The 15,192-nt window shown below is 43.1% G+C and overlaps 1 protein-coding gene across 9 annotated transcripts in view; it reads right to left on the minus strand.

Moving 5' to 3' along the window:
* The window catches only part of LOC135544272 (signal-induced proliferation-associated 1-like protein 2), a 40,032-nt gene extending 24,840 nt beyond the window's left edge, over nt 1-15,192 (minus strand). For 7 of the 9 annotated variants that reach the window (XR_010456320.1, XR_010456319.1, XR_010456321.1 and 4 more), the window contains exon 1: nt 14,916-15,192. The gene's annotated coding sequence lies outside the window, so the exon portion shown is untranslated. Of the gene's footprint in view, nt 1-1,202; nt 1,307-1,992; nt 2,188-14,915 lie in introns of those variants that run through there. The other 2 variants (XM_064971756.1, XM_064971754.1) reach the window with 2 other exon arrangements.

Below are 15,192 nucleotides of genomic sequence, written 5' to 3' on the forward strand. Positions count from 1 at the left end.
AGTTGGATCATTATTTGGGGCACCTTTCACATTTCCAATGTAATTTTGCTCAGTCTATTTAATGTCACCTTACAGAGTGTGTTGCCTGCTGTCTGCCTGTGTGTCCTCCAGTGGGGGACATAGTGAACTGGGTGTCTCTCACTACTGTCGATTGGTGTGTGCAGGTCTAGCCCACCTTTAGGCTTAGGCTAGACTGAAACAAGGCAACAGTAAACATGTCCCCCACCAAGAATGCACCACAAATGATCCATTATATTGACCAGATACTCAACTGGCTGCTTTAACAATGAAAGTTAGCCTGGGTACCAGTCTCTTTAGTTGATCCACTCCCTGTAGTCCATATCATGTGCCAAAGACTCTTTGGCAGCGACAATGAGTGGCAAGTGGAATATTAGCTAAAGAGACCTCTACTCAGACTAGAAGGCAGTCGGGAGGAGGCAAGATCAGGTGGGTCCATTCTAGCCAATGAGAGGGCAGATACAAGTGTGAACAATAGGCACAACTCCGAAATAAAGTTTTTTTTTCTCAAAGTTGTCAGGATGTCATGTGTCCTACTTATCAGTGCACTTGTAACAACCTAAGCTCTACAAAACTTCTATTCGATCAAATAAGACACACGTAGCAAACTAGAAATTCCATTTTTTGTTAGCCGAATCCGACAGATTCGGCAGTCTCGTCCAGATCATCATGGCATTTGTACAATACAGGCTACACGATTATCAGAACATTACGCTAGAGTAAGCCTACACAAAATACAGCGCTTATTTTAAGTCTTACTAACATCCCATATGGGAAAAATTTATGGTGGAAAAATGATTGGAACCAAGTGTCTGTTTGACCGCTAGGTTTTCTGAGTATTATACTGTGGTACTCTATAGCCTATAGATCAGATCTAGGAACCAAGCAACAACACTGCCCTCTAGGCTGCGGATGGAATGATACCGTGAGACTCAATTATCAGGTAGTAAAAAAGTATGTTGAATGCCAGAAGGTATTACAAAGAGCAGTGATGAAAAACAACATTGCAACACTCCGGATCTAGCGTCTGCAAAGACCTTGTAGGAAGCTTTAATTGTGCATCCATCATCCCACCACAACACTCTAGCAAGTCCCCAGACTACTAGAATGTAATAGGCACTAACATTGCCCCTAGTGGATGGTATAGCTTCCACATTTCGCCAGATCCAAGCGTAATATGGTACCTGCAGAATTCGGCACCTCTTGTCGTGTTCCATAAGAGGCCCTCATACCATCGTGGTCACCTAATCCTCTCCAGCTTCCAATTGGCTCATTCAACCCCCCTCCTCTCCCCTGTAACTATTCCCCAGGTTGTTTCTGTAAATGAGAACATGTTCTCAGTCAATTTACTTGATAAAATAAGGGTTAATAATTCATAAATAAGAGAATGGGCTGGTGTGTTTGTGTACATAAGTGCATGTTTGTGTGTTCACTCGTGTATGAAAAAGAAACCAAAGTATTTTTCTATTTTTCAGTTATTCTGATCATTGATAAAACGGACTGTGTGTTTTAACATGCTTATTGAAACATATACAGTACCAGTCAAGGGTTTGGACACACCTACTCATTCCAGGGTTTTTCTTTATCATTACTATTTTCTACATTGTAGAATAATAGTGAAGACATCAAAACTATAAAATAACACATATGGAATCATGTAGTAACCAAAAAAGTGAGATTATTTTTGATTATTCAAGGTAGCTACCCTTTGCCTTGATGACAGCTTTGCACACTCTTGGCATTCTCTCAACCAGCTTCATGAGGAAGTCACCTGGAATGCTTTTAAATTAACAGGTGTGCCTTGTTAAAAGTTATTTTGTGGAATGTATTTCCTTAATGCGTTTGAGCCAATAAATTGTGTTGTGACAAGGTAGTGGTGGTATACAGAAAATAGCTCTATTTGGTAAAAGACCAAGTCCATATTATGGCAAGAACAGCTCAAATAAGCAAAGAGAAATGACAGTCCATCATTACCTTAAGACATGGTCAGTCAATCTGGAAAATTTCAAGAACTTTGAAAGTTTCTTCAAGTGCAGTCACGAAAACCATCAAGCACTATGATGAAATTGGCTCTCCTGAGGACCACCACAGGAAAGGAAGACCCAGAGTTACCTCTGCTGCAGAGGATAAGATCATTAGAGTTAGCTGCACCTTAAATTGCAGCCCAAATAAATGCTTCACAGAGTTTAAGTAACAGACACATCTCAACATCAACTGTTCAGAGGAGACTGTGTGAATCAGGCACTTCATGGTCGAATTGTTGCAAGTAAGCCACTGCTAAAGGACACCAATAAGAAGAAGAGACTTGCTTGGGCCAAGAAACACAAGAAATGAACATTAGACCGGTGGAAATCTGTCCTTTGGTCTGATGAGTCCACATTTTAGTTTTTTTTCCAACCACTGTTCTTTTGTGAAATGTAAAGTAGGTGAACGGATGATCTTGGCATGTGTGGTTCCCACTGTGAAGCATGGAGGAGGAGGTGTGATGATATGGGGGTGCTTTGCTGGTGGCACTGTCTGTGATTCATTTCGAATTCAAGGCACACTTAACTAGTATGGCTACCACAGCATTCTGCAGCTATACGCCATCCCATCTGGTTTGCACTTAATGGGACTATCATTTGTTTTTCAACAGGACAATGACCCAAAACACACCTCCAAGCTGTGTAAGGGCTATTTGACCAAGGCTAGTGATCATGTGCTGTATAAGATGACCTGGCCTCCACAATCACCCAACCTCAACCCATTGAGATGGTTTGGGATGAGTTGGACCGCAGAGTGAAGGAAAAGCAGCCAACAAGTGCTCAACATATGTGGTAACTCCTTCAAGACTGTTCGAGAAGCATTCCTCATGAAGCTGGTTGAGAGAATGCCAAGAGTGTGCAAAGGGTGGCTACTTTGAATAATCTCAAATAAAAACTATATTTGTTTAACACTTTTTTTGGTTACTACATGATTCCATATGTGTTATTTCATAGTTTTGATGTCTTGACTATTATTCTAGAATGTTGAAAATAGTAAAAATAAAGAAAAACCCTGGAATTAGTAGGTGTGTCCAAAATTTTGACTGGTACTGTAAATGTATAATATGTCATGAACTGAGCATGTTTAAATCTGGTGTTACCTCCTATTTCAGTAAATACAGCCAGAAAGAGGAAGTTGGCTTAGAAAAGGCTCTTTCTATGGCATCGTCTGCGTTTTCTGCATCTAACTCTGACTTCCTATTTTACTGAAAACTACCAGCTTAAAGAGGGATGATACATCTCTTTCTCTCCATCTTACATTACTATGTCCATCCATCACCACTGTGAGAAAGCCTATGAACATTTTGACTAAGGTATTGGTAATGTGCATGCTCAAAGAACTATATTGTGAGGTTATATGGGAGTACATGGCATGCGTGCAAGAGTTAGTCAGAGTGAATGTGTCTGTCTGTCTGAATCTGGCACACTGCCCACAGTGGCAGGAAGAACAGCTGTCCCTCTGCAACGGCACTGTGTGGGATTCAGCCCATGACTGTGTGTGTGTGTGTGTGTGTGTGTGTGTGTGTGTGTGTGTGTGTGTGTGTGTGTGTGTGTGTGTGTGTGTGTGTGTGTGTGTGTGTGTGTGTGTGTGTGTGTGTGTGTGTGTGTGTGTGTGTGTGTGTGTGTGTGTGTGTGTGTGTGTGACCGGAACGAGAGAGGAACTGACCCTCACTCCATCACTGCTGCTATTATGTGGAGCTGAACTGCACACTGTGGTTCCTCTTCCATACGTGCAGCTGGCTCTGAGGCCAAGGCAGAAACACTGCCCACACTAGCATTTATAGTAGTCTGAAATGGTACCCCTACCCTGTCTGCTCAGAGAGGAAGAGACACTGGCCTCCCTCACTTCCTCACTATCCCCGCTATTGTGCTTCGAAATGGATCTTGGTGCCCCTGAAACGGCTGCACCGCCCACACACACTCTCTCTCTCTCTCTCTCTCACACACACACTCACCCAGATAGGCTCTATGTATTACCACACATTCTTTCATCATGAATCTCAGATCTGGCCACCCCTTGCACAGTGACTATTAAAGACATTGGTTTAATTTAACTTATGCTTTGCTGTAAAAGTCTGAAACAACACCAACTGCAACAGCATATGTCCTCTTGCATACCATTTTCTGCATGACATTGATGACTGAGAGGGCAGTGGTTACAGTTGCTGTCTTCCACATTCTAGGCAGTCAGACACCTTGCTCCAGTCAGGCCCTCCTGTTGCTCTGTCTCTAGTCTCTTGCAGCGCTGGCCTCTACACCGCCTGTTGCTCTGTCTCTAGTCTCTTGCAGCGCTGGCCTCTACACCGCCTGTTGCTCTGTCTCTCGCCTCTAACAGCGCTGGCCTCTACACCGCCTGTTGCTCTGTCTCTAGTCTCTTGCAGCGCTGGCCTCTACACCGCCTGTTGCTCTGTCTCTAGTCTCTTGCAGCGCTGGCCTCTACACCGCCTGTTGCTCTGTCTCTAGTCTTTAGCAGCGCTGGCCTCTACACCACCTGTTGCTCTGTCTCTAGTCTTTAGCAGCGCTGGCCTCTACACCGCCTGTTGCTCTGTCTCTAGTCTTTAGCAGCGCTGGCCTCTACACCACCTGTTGCTCTGTCTCTAGTCTCTTGCAGCGCTGGCCTCTACACCGCCTGTTGCTCTGTCTCTCGCCTCTAACAGCGCTGGCCTCTACACCGCCTGTTGCTCTGTCTCTCGCCTCTAACAGCGCTGGCCTCTACACCGCCTGTTGCTCTGTCTCTAGTCTCTAGCAGCGCTGGCCTCTACACCGCCTGTTGCTCTGTCTCTAGTCTCTAGCAGCGCTGGCCTCTACACCGCCTGTTGCTCTGTCTCTAGTCTCTAGAAGTGCTAGCTTCTACACCACATGCTGCTCTGTCTCTTGCCTCTAACAGCGCTGGCCTCTACACCGCCTGTTGCTCTGTCTCTAGTCTCTAGCAGCGCTGGCCTCTACACCGCCTGTTGCTCTGTCTCTTGCCTCTAACAGCGCTGGCCTCTACACCGCCTGTTGCTCTGTCTCTAGTCTCTAGCAGCGCTGGCCTCTACACCGCCTGTTGCTCTGTCTCTAGTCTCTAGCAGCGCTGGCCTCTACACCGCCTGTTGCTCTGTCTCTAGTCTCTAGAAGTGCTAGCTTCTACACCACATGCTGCTCTGTCTCTAGTCTCTACCAGCGCTAGCCTCTACAAGCCAATATGCTAACTGTGCCTGGTGATATAAGCCAATATGCTAACTGTGCCTGGTGATACAAGCCAATATGCTAACTGTGCCTGGTGATACAGGCCAATATGCTAACTGTGCCTGGTGATACAGGCCAATATGCTAACTGTGCTTGGTGATACAAGCCAATATGCTAACTGTGCCTGGTGATACAAGCCGATATGCTAACTGTGCCTGGTGATACAAGCTGATATGCTAACTGTGCCTGATGATACAAGCCAATATGCTAACTGTGCCTGGTGATACAAGCCAATATGCTAACTGTGCCTGATGATACAAGCCAATATGCTAACTGTGCCTGGTGATACAAGCCGATATGCTAACTGTGCCTGGTGATACAAGCTGATATGCTAACTGTGCCTGATGATACAAGCCAATATGCTAACTGTGCCTGGTGATACAAGCTGATATGCTAACTGTGCCTGATGATACAAGCCAATATGCTAACTGTGCCTGGTGATACAAGCCGATATGCTAACTGTGCCTGGTGATACAAGCTGATATGCTAACTGTGCCTGGTGATACAAGCCAATATGCTAACTGTGCCTGGTGATACAAGCTGATTTTGCTCCTTTCTGTGTGTAGGCTGTGTTTGCGTGAGTCTTGCATCATGCTTTAAACACTGAACAAAAATATAAACGCAACATGCAACAATTTCTAAGATTTTACTGAGTTACAGTTCATATAAGGAAATCAGTCAATTGAAATGAATTCATTAGGCTCTAATCTATGGATTTCACATGACTGGGAATACAGATATGGATAAGTTGGTCACAGATACCTTAAAAAAAAGGTAGGGGTGTGGATCAGAAAACCAGTCAGTATCTGGTGTGACCACCATTTGCCTCATGCAGCGTGACACAACTCCTTCGCATAGAGTTGATCAGGCTGTTGATTGTAGGCTGTGGAATGTTGTCCCACTCCTCTTTAATGGCTGATGCGAAGTTGCTGGATATTGGCGGGAATTGGAACATGTCGATCCAGTGCATCCCACACATGCTCAATGGGTGACATGTCTGGTGAGTATGCAGGCCATGGAAGAACTGGGACATTTTCAGCTTTAAAGGAATTGTGTACAGATCCTTGCAACACTGGCCGTGCATCATCATGCTGAAACATTTGGTGATGGTGGTGGATGAATGGCACCACAATGGGCCTCAGGATCTTGTCATGGTATCTCTGTGCATTGTCATTGATAAAATGCAATTGTGTTTGTTGTCCGTTGCTAGCCCATAGCATAACCCCACCACCACCATGGGGCACTCTGTTCACAACTTTGACATCAGCAAACCGCCCGCCCACAAGACACCATACACACTGTCTGCCGTCTGTGGGACGACAAGCATCCTGGTCTCAGATGATCCCGCAGGTGAAGAAGCCGGAAGTGGAGGTCCTGGGCTGGGGTGTTTACACGTGTGGGCGGTTGTGAGGCCGGTTGGACGTACTGCTAAATTTTCTAAAACAATGTTAGAGGCGGCTTATGTTAGAGAAATTAACATTACATTTTCTGCCAACATCTCTGGTGGACATTCCTGCAGTCAGAATGCCAACTGCATGCTCCACAACTGCACATTTTAGAGTGGCCTTTTATTGTCCCCAGCAGAAGGTGCACCTGTGTAATGATCATGATGTTTAACCAGCTTCTTGATACGCTACACCTGTCAGGTGGATGGATTATCTTGGCAAAGGAGAAATGCTCACTAACCGGGATATAAACAAATGTGTGCACAACATTTTAGAGAAATAAGCTTTTTGTGCGTATGGAACATTTCTGGGATCTTTTATTTCAAGTTATGAAACATGGGGCCAATGCTTCACATGTTGCATTTATATTTTTGTTCAGTATAGTTCAACCATCAGAGTATCACCTCGCCACTAGTGTCACTTTAATGGAGTGTGAGAAGGAGACTGTAACACAAGCACATTGATTTAGTTGAAATCAATGGCAAGTGGCTTTGTAAGGTATGATAATGTAGTGAACAGACGCATATGCTAGTACCCTGGGATCTCAAATCAAATTTAAAAAATGGTCACATGCTTCGTAAACAACATGTGTAGACTAACAGTGAAATGCTTACTTACAGGCCCTTCCCAACAATGCAGAGAGAAAGAAAGAGAAATAATAGAAAGTAAAACATGTAATAGAAGTAATAACACATACACAATGAGTAATGGGCTCCTGAGTGGTGCAGCAATCTAAGGCACTATATCTCAGTGCTAGAGGCTTCACCACAGACCCTGGTTTGATTCCAGGCTGTATCACAACTGGCCGTGATTGGGTGTCCCATAGGGCGGTGAACAATTTGCCCAGCGTCGTCTGGTTTTGGCTGGGGTAGGCCATCATTGTAAATAAGAATTTGTTCTTAACTGACTTGCCTAGTTTCTGCCTAGTTAAATAAAGGTTCAATTTTTAAAAAGTAAAAATAAATGATAACTTGGCTATATACAAAGCTATATCTGGTTCTCTGAGCTCTGTTAGTAATGTTAGTAGTGTTTCTGATCCTGACCCAGCTGTGCGGCCCTCCACCTTGGTCTGTGAGGTACATCCTGTCTGTGTGTTTCCTATGTGCGGCAGCTGTCTGAGAGGAGCCTCTCAGGCACACACAGGCAGGACCGATCAACCAGTGCTACAGCTAAGCGCTTCTAATGAGTAACTCTGTTTTTTTGTTATGCTCTTTTTACCGCCAACGCCTTTAATATGAAAATGCAGCCAGTTGCACAGTGACTCTTTCCACCCTTATTGACTGTAATAGAATGGACATGAAGTGCTTTTCCGACATGGCTAGAGCAGTAATGATTTTCACTGTGTTGTATGTATCTGCCGATTAATGTGATATTGTGTGTGGAGGTCTTTTTTTCTTGTTTTCTGCCTTTTTGATCAGACTGCTCAGGATGGGGAAGTAGTGATGTCGTGGGAGTGTGTTGAGTTAGATCTTCTTTCTGCACCACTGAATGTCACTGAGGGCACTTCTCCTATAATGGGAATTGGAATAACGAGAATAGGTGTGTGTTTGTGTGTGTTGTTCAGTCAGTGTATGTATGATATAACTTTATTTAAACTTTATTTAACCAGGAAAGGCTCTTTGAGATTAAAATCTATTTTTCAAGAGCGCCCTGGCCAAGATAGGCTGCACCAAGTCATTACAAAAAAATTACAGACAGACAACATGAAAAAATACATGTAATCTAGTAAAAACCATTGAATTCACAAGAGTATAAAACAGCAAAAACATTGACAGGTCAGGGAATCAGCCTCAAAATCCTTCATCAGTTATTTAAAAACACCAATCGGGACAAGTTCTTCCAGTTTAAAAGTAGTTTGTAAGGTGTTCCAAGAAGATGGTGCAGAGTACATAAAAGCCCTTTTACCAAATTCACATTTGGAACAGTTAGCAGGATAAAGTCCAGCGAACGAAGAGAGTACCCACCACATTTCTGAACAATACAAATGCCCAAATAAAAAGGTAGTAAACCCAAAATGGCTTTGTAAATAAAAGTATACCAGTGACTGAGCCTACGAGTGACTAGAGAAGGCCAGCCAACCCTGGTATACAAAGTGCAGTGGTGCGTAAGGGTTTTGCAGTTTAAATAAATCTCAAAGTGCCATGGTAAAGAGTGTCAATTGATCTCAAACACTGAGTGGAAGCATTCATATATAAAATATTTCCATAGCCTAGTAAATGCATAAATGTAGCTGATACGAGCCTCCTTCTGGCTTCAAAAGAAAAACAGGCCTTATTCCTAAAATATTTCAGCTTCAATTTTTTGTAAGTTGTTGAATATGCAATTTAAAAGAGAGGCCATCATCAATTAAAATTCCAAGATATTTATATGAGGTTACAAATCTCCTTGCCCTGACAGGTAGTAATAGGTGAAAGGTTCAGAGGTCTATTTCTTGCATTAGAAAACACCATAAGTTTTAGTTTTGTCAGTATTGAGGATAAGCTTCAATTGACACAAGGTATGTCGAACAGTATAAAAAGCAATTTGCATGTTCTGGAAAGCATTTGTAAGAGACGAGGCACAACAGTAAATAACAGTATAATCAGCATAAAAATGAAGTTGTGCAATTTGGACATTTTTGTCGATATCATTTATATGAATAGTGAATAAGAGAAGACCAAGTACAGAGCCTTGGGGCACACCATTCAAGACAGACAATTTAACAGACATAAGCCCATCAAATTGAGTGCACTGAGTTCTATCAGACAGATAGTTAGCAAACCATGCAACTACATGCTGCGAAAGACCTACACTCGACAATCTCTGCCTTAGTATAGCATGATCAACTGTATCAAAAGCCTTAGATAGATCAATAAACAGTGAGACACAGTGCTGTTTTTTGTCAATGGCTTCAGTGATATCATTTAAAACCTTCATAACTGGTTGATTAACAACATTGACGACAGCAAACTCCACACACCCACTGCCTACAGTATTTCTGACTAGTGGGTTATTTACAGAGTGCAAATCTGTGATGAGCAAGCGAACCTCCCTAGTGTGAATTTATTCAAATATTCAGCAGATGTTTTATTATCATAATCCTAATGCACTTTAAGATTTAATTTATCTGAAATGACAAACACATGAACCTATACAGGTCAAAACGTGTTCTTTCCAGTTACACAAATGTAGTAGTACAGTAGTATAGTAGTATGTAGTATAGTGGTATAATAATGTAGTAGTATAGTAGTATGTCGTACCTTTATTTGGCTCATTTTCTACTTCTCACTATCTTTTTAATACTCCTCCTTGCCTCTCTTTCTATTTCCCCATGAACACTCTCGCTCTCCTATGTCTCTCCTCTCTAGTCCTGCTCATTGTGCAGTCAGGCCCTGTGTGGCAGAGCAGAGCTGGGCCGGCCAGAGCCCAGGGACAGAAATCTGAGGGTGACTCCACTCCAGAGAGGGCTGAGCTCCCATTAAGAGCATGGCCACAGAGGACAGGTGACAAAGGAGCGCACAATCCGATTAGTGGATCCACCCAGTGGCTTCCACTGCTATCTACCATCCTACCATCCTCTGCTCTGTCCACCAGGCTCCCTCAGTCACACAGACACAGTCTAGAGACACAGTCTGGCCTAGTAACGCAAAATGGCTCCAACGGAGGGAGACGTGTAGTTCTGCTGACTCATGTTTCAGTGGAGAGGATAATCTGCCTCGTAACCTTAGAAATATTTGATCCATGTTGATGAGGTATCATTAACTGGACTAATTGATTATTTCTCTTGAGACGCCACTGAAATCATTTAACTAGTCTTTATGCCTCAGGTTGTTGTCAGATAGGCTCCTGTCCACGTTGTGTTATGTAAAGACAGTTGGTTGACTGTTGAGAGGCAATTTTCTGCAGCGGCCCTATGGAGAGGAGTGGCTTTTGGCATGGAAATATAATTTGGTATGCAAAGAGGGCAGCAGTGTAAGCTGGAGTTGAAATCCTGGGTGACACACAACTTTAGTACATCTGAGGCAGGCAGGATCTGTTAGCCCTGTGGCTCTGCTAGCATTCTGCGCCACAGATGTGTAACACTGCTGCTCTCACTATCATTTCCATCATATACAGTTGAAGTCGGAAGTTTACATACACCTTAGCCAAATACATTTAAACTCAGTTTTTCACAATTCCTGACATTTAATACTAGAAGAATTCCCTGTCTTAAGTCAGTTAGGATGACAACTTTATTTTAAGAATGTGAAATGTCAGAATAATAGGAGATAATAATTTATTTCAGATTTTGTTTCTTTCATCACATTCCCAGTGGGTCAGAAGTTTACATACGCTCAATTAGTATTTGGTAGCATTGCCTTTAAATTGTTTAACTTGGGTCAAACGTTTAGGGTAGCCTTCCACAAGCTTCCCACAATAAGTTGGGTGAATTTTGGCCCATTCCTCCTGACAAAGCTGGTGTAACTGAGTCAGGTTTGTAGGCCTCTTTGCTCGCACACACTTTTTCAGTTCTGCCCACACACTTTCTATAGGATTGAGGTCAGTGCTTTTTGATGGCCACTCCAATACCTTGACTTTGTTGTCCTTAAGCCATTTTGCCACAACTTTGGAAGTATGCTTGGGGTCATTGTCCATTTGGAAGACCCATTTGCGACCAAGCTTTGACTTCCTGACTGATGTCTTGAGATATTGCTTCAATATATCCACATAATTGTCCTCCCTCATGATGCCATCTATTTTGTGAAGTGCACCAGTCCCTCCTGCAGCAAAGCACCCCCACAACATGATGCTGCCACCCCCGTGCTTCATGGTTGGGATGGTGTTCTTCGGCTTGCAAGTCTCCCCCTTTTACCTCCAAACATAACAATGGTCATTCTGGACAAACAGTTCTATACTTGTTTTATCAGACCAGAGGACATTTCTCCAAAAAGTACTATCCTTGTTCCCATGTGCAGTTCCAAACCGTAGTCTGACTCTTTTTTGCCGCTTTTGGAGCAGTGGCTTCTTCCTTGCTGAGCTGCCTTTCAGGTTATGTCGATATAGGACTCGTTTTACTGTGGATATAGATACTTTTGTACCTGTTTCCTCCAGCATCTTCACAAGGTCCTTTGCTGTTGTTCTGGGATTGATTTGCACTTTTCGTTCATATCTCCTTCCTGAGCGGTATGACAGCTGCGTTGTCCCATGGTGTTTATACTTGTGTACTATTGTTTGTACAGATGAACGTGGTACCTTCAGGCATTTGGAAATTGCCCCCAAGGATGAACCAGACTAAATCATCTGAAATAATCTGTCTGTAAACAACTGTTGGAAAAATTACTTGTGTCATGCACAAAGTAGATGTCCTAACCGACTTGCCAAAACTATAGTTTGTTAACAAGAAATTTGTTGAGTGATTGAAAACGAGTTTTAATGACTCCAACCTAAGTGTATGTAAACTTCCGACTTCAACTGTAAGTCATTTAGGGCTTCAATGTTTTGGGATCTCCACTTATTAAACTGGCAAAGGACAAACATGTAACAGCTCCTTTACATTTAAGATATCTATTAAAGACATCAAGTGGTTCTGTACTTACAGCCTTGATTCGTCTAATCAGATGCCTCATACTATAGTAACTAATTTTAGTTGGATAGATCTGTTCTCTGTGGCCAGGGGCTGGTGTAGGAATGGACAGTGAATGTGGAGCAGTTTGATTCTGCAGGAAATACAAGTGGGCCTGATCGATCACAGAGATTAGCTGCTCTGCCTCACCTCTTCTCCCTTCTCCTCTGATCCCCTCTCCTTCTCTCCTCCCACTCAGCTGAAGAATGTGTGCCACACATGTCCCTGCTGACTGACAGAGAGACTCTCATATTTAAAAAGAGTCCCAGACACCCACAGGTTTTTTTTAGCTCCATACTGTGACGATACTATGAGTCCTCAATAGATGAACAAATATAGACGCCTACATGCTCTGACGCCAATTGCTAGTTCCCATCATTTGGGTCAAAACAGCATATTTAAAGAGCAACATTTTTAACATGTTCTATGAAAAGGTTTTCTTTTTTAGAGCGCCTGAGTGCTTCAACACACTTCAACACCAACTAGATATTTCTGTCACTGACACACACACATCTGATAATTATATTATTGTAGGTATAGAAACATCTACCTACTGTCCACAAACTATTGAAGGCTGAGGGGAAGCTTTTTTCTGTTATGTTGTCAAATAATAGAGAAATGTTGGAGTCTACTTTATCCTAAAATACAGGCGGGTACATCTATTAACCTTAATTTGACTGACAAATAAATGACTGTTGGGTTGAGATTGCTGCATTGAATAATTGTATGTCTGTTTAGAGTTGACACATTCATTTGGCCTAATTAACCTAATCAAAGTATACTCAAGTTAACAATACATTTGATCCTAAATTGAATGCCCCTTTGCAACTCTATTTTCTAATTACTACATTAGTATTCTGATATTATTACATCATCAATGATTTTGTAGTATTTGAGTAGCATTTCATGACAATTTAAGCACCATGGTAAGGTCCATTTTCCACCCCATCATTGGCACTGTGACCTCAAAGCATCACTAGACTCTTGTACCCATACGCCTTGTGTGCAATGCCACAGTGGTTGTGTGTCATAGTCGCCCAACAAATCTGCTCTTTGCATCTGGGCTCAGTTACCCCCTGTCACATATATATATTCATTCTCAGATAGCTTGTTTTCAGAAGATTAACATTGACTATGTTCTGTATTTTAGATACATTTGTCAGATGTGTCGCTGTCAAAGTGAGTCTATGATTGGGGAGCAGAGGGGCTTTCACACACACACACACACACACACACACACACACATCCATGGGCACATCTGGCCAACCATGCAGATTAGCAGTCTCGGATGGATAACGTCACACCCTCTGCCAATCTGGCCACGAACGCACAAAGACCGCGACCAAGTCAATAGCCCTGTTTATACCTGCCGTTAACATGCGTCCTTCATCCTGATCTTGACCTGATTTGTCTGTTTACACTTATAACATCTGTTCACAGTCATATCACAATGAGTCTTTTAATTGTCTACACTTGTCTAAAATCAGAGTGTGGACAAGATAAGGACAAAGGCCGCATGTTAGATCCAGATATAAACAGGGCTTCTGTCATCAAATTTAGACAAGCACACGACCTGCCGCACTCCTCAGGAAAGAGAGCGAGGACTTCACCATGTCAAGTCTCAATGCATTCATCATCATATGGAATGAGATTGTCCGCTACTGACAACCACAGTGAAAACCACATATGATGAGGACTCATGTGGTGCAAAATAAATTAAATGGTCCGTCCTTTTAGTGCACTGGCTTATGTAAGCTGTCCCTCAACCCTCTCCTCTTCATCTCCCTCAATAATTTTCTCTTTCTCTTTCTCTACCAGACCTCACCATCCCTTGCATCCCCGACTCCAAAAAACACAACCCCCCTCACAGACAAATTGAGAAGAAAAAAAATCTCCTGCATCCCTCCTTTTCTTTGCCACCTTGAAAACAACACCCTGATCCTGGCTCTGGTTCTCCATTCCATCATTGTCTGTGCACGTTACATGCAGTACCCTCTCAGTCCTCTTTATCATCCATATCCCCCACACAAAACAGGCAGGGTCTGCAGACCTTTGTTTGTAAAATAAATAAATAAATAATAAACAATATATATTTTTAAATACTATTTATCTTGTATTTTTGTTTCTGTATCACTATAGCTCCTCTCTATTCCTTTTTCCCCTTTTCCCTGCTTCTGGCTCTCTTTCTGTCTCTGCTCCCTCCCTTCCTCCACCTGGCCCACATCTCTGGGTCCTGCAGCCCAGAGCGCCCTACACAGCAAGGTCTGCAGGGGCTTCATGTCAATGTCAGAACACCGTTTTTAAACCAGCCCACAACACCAGAGAGAGGGGGGAGAACGAGCCTGAAGATAGCAGAATGTTGCTTAGACATCCTTTCCTACCCCTGACAAAGCGTTCGTTCATTGTGTTGACACATCCTCTGCTCTCTCACTTTTGTACTGCAGAATGCTCTGAATCTCTGGTGGAACCGACTGGAAATAAGAGCATATGTATGCCCACATCGAGCCGTCTAGGTTGTCCTGATCAAGCCAATCACATTCATTATCACCAGACCACAGGACATAGGGAATTAGGAATGTGGCATTCTAAAGGGTCTGAGTAGAGAAAGACAGGACTTACCTCCACATTTCAGCTCCGCTCCACCCTGCCTGGTCTCATTCTGTTCCTTTCTGTCTGCTCCCTCCCCCTCTCCCCATGACAGCATTTTTCTGCTATCTATCCCCACTCTGATGCCTTTTCTCCTTCTTCTCCCTCTTCGGTTCCCCTTGTCTGCTCCCCTCTTCCCTTCTCCAAAAATAAAACTCCTCTCTGATCAGTGTGGCGAGGAGCTCAGCTCTTCCATCCCGTTGTTCAGTCAAAAGAGGCAGGTTGATTTGCTCAGTCCCTCACGCTCTCT

This window comes from Oncorhynchus masou, chromosome 8, assembly GCF_036934945.1.
Source record: "Oncorhynchus masou masou isolate Uvic2021 chromosome 8, UVic_Omas_1.1, whole genome shotgun sequence".
In the NCBI taxonomy this organism is placed as follows: Eukaryota; Metazoa; Chordata; class Actinopteri; order Salmoniformes; family Salmonidae; genus Oncorhynchus; species Oncorhynchus masou.